Source organism: Mercurialis annua, assembly GCF_937616625.2.
Source record: "Mercurialis annua linkage group LG4 unlocalized genomic scaffold, ddMerAnnu1.2 SUPER_6_unloc_19, whole genome shotgun sequence".
Classification (NCBI taxonomy): Eukaryota; Viridiplantae; Streptophyta; class Magnoliopsida; order Malpighiales; family Euphorbiaceae; genus Mercurialis; species Mercurialis annua.
Window position 1 is genome coordinate 47,501 of NW_026605948.1, and position 2,500 is coordinate 50,000.

Genomic DNA, 2,500 nt, shown 5'->3' on the forward strand with positions numbered 1-2,500 from the left:
TCAACAAGTTCGATGCCCGCCGCAATGCGTAGAGCACCTCACCGGCCTTCGCGTCGGATCCATCCTCAACATTAAAAATGCATCGTCGTAAAGGATCCAGACTCGCCGCGCGCCGACTTCCTCGGCATTTAAAATGCGTCGTCGAAAAGTCATGGAACGCGGCTCGTCGCATGCCTCGGCATTGAAAATGCGTCCTCGGCAAGCACACACGTCGTAAAATAGCATACAACGTGACACCATAAGCTATACATTCACCGAGATTCATTTCGGCAAATGCTCGCCTAGGTTTCCGTCAAAAAATACCAACAACCTACACCTCGGGGGCCGGGCCCCCCCGAATCCGAAAATATTTTTTCCAACACCGAAACGGGTCGACGAGTTTTTTTTCCTTCCCTCGTCAGTGCCATAGGTGCGCCAAAAGGCGCGCACCAAAAGCCTTCGGCAGTTGGTGCAGGGAGGTGAGGCATAGTGCACCCCCCTAAAGAGCTCTTAGGACTTTTTTTGGACTGACAGGAGGAAATATCACATGTGCCCAGCAACCCCCCCCCCCCATTTTTAAAAATCGGCATGGAATTTTGATCTGAAATTTTGGAAATATGTTTATATATACCCAAACCTGCATAATAACAAATATCAGAATTTTTCGAGTCCCGGAAGTATTTTATTTTATTTATTTATCGTTTTACCTTCGGAAATTCATAACCGGCAAAAAAAAATTCCAAAAATCACCAAACTTCTTTCTAAATTCCTCATTTAATATATATTAACTACTGTATGAATATTGTTCGAGGAAAGTATTATAGAATTTCACTTAGTGCAAGACATATACATTTTTACACAGAGCAGAGGTTCATTCGGCTGGGAAGCAAAACCAGCAGAGGTTCATACGGCTGGGGAATGTATGCAAGGCATGCCAAGGCATGCCGAAGGGCTGCTGAAGCCCAGCCGAGAGGCTGCCGAAGGGCTGCCGAAGCCCTGCCGAAGGGCTGCCGAAGCCCTGCCGAAGCCCTGCCGATGCCCTGCCGAAGCCCTGCCGATGCCCAAGGGCTGCCCATGCGCTGCCGAAGGGCTGCCGAAGCCCTGCCGAAGCCCAGCCGAAGGGCTGCCGAAGGGCTGCCCATGCGCTGCCCATGCGCTGCCGAAGGGCTGCCGAAGCCCTGCCGAAGCCCAGCCGAAGGGCTGCCGAAGGGCTGCCCATGCGCTGCCCATGCGCTGCCGAAGGGCTGCCGAAGCCCTGCCGAAGGGCTGCCGAAGGGCTGCCGAAGGGCTGCCGATGCCCAAGGGCTGCCCATGCGCTGCCGAAGGGCTGCCGAAGCCCTGCCGAAGGGCTGCCGAAGGGCTGCCGAAAGGCTGCCGAAGCCCTGCCGATGCCCAAGGCCTGCCGAAGGGCTGCCGAAGGGCTGCCGAAGGGCTGCCGAAGGGCTGCCGAAGCCCTGCCGAAGCCCTGCCGAAGCCCTGCCGAAGGGCTGCCGAAGCCCTGCCGAAGGGCTGCCGAAAGGCTGCCGAAGCCCTGCCGATGCCCAAGGGCTGCCGAAGCCCTGCCGATGCCCAAGGGCTGCCGAAGGGCTGCCGAAGCGCTGCCGAAGGGCTGCCCAGCCGAAGGGCTGCCGAAGGGCTGCCCATGCGCTGCCGAAGGGCTGCCGGTGCGCTGCCGATGCGCTGCCGAAAGGCTGCCGAAGCCCAGCCGAAAGGCTGCCGATGCCCAAGGGCCGCCGCTGGGCTGGCGAAGGCCTGCCGACCGGCTGCCGAAGGTCCTTCCGATGGACATGCGAGGGCCTTCGGAGGGACGTCGGCGGGCCTTTCCGAGGGTCTTCGAGGCCACACACGCGCTCGCGTCTCGCGCCGAGCTGCCGAGTGCCCGAGTGCCCGCACCCGCACCCGGTCCCGCACCCGCACCCGCACCCGGTCATTAGATTAATGCACGGGGGGGGGGGATTTTCCGCAATTCCGAGCATTTCGACGCAATTTTCCGGCCGGGCATTTTCCGCGATTCGCCGCAGTTTTTCCGGGCGGGGCATATCCGTAATTATCCGGGGGCATTTCCGTAATTTTGCCAGGCAGGGATTTTTCCGCAATTTCCAGCATTTTTCGCATAGCGCGTGCGCGCGCCGCTTGCACCGCGGACGAGGGCTTGCGGCAAGCCCGCGGGGGTGAGGAATGGTGCACCCCCCTAAAGAGCTCTTAGGACTTTTTTTGGACTGCCAGGAGGAAATATCACATGTGCCCAGCAACCCCCCCCCCCCATTTTTAAAAATCGGCATGGAATTTTGATCTGAAATTTTGGAAATATGTTTATATATATCCAAACCCGCATAATAACAAATACCGAAATTTTTCGAGCCCCGGAGGTATTTTTTTTAATTTTTTAATCGTTTTACCTTCGGAAATTCATAACCGGCAAAATATATGTCCAAAAATCACCAAACTTCTTTGCAAAATCCCCTTTCAATGTATACTAACTACTCGCAAATTATTGTCCGGGACATTTTGCTTCCAATTT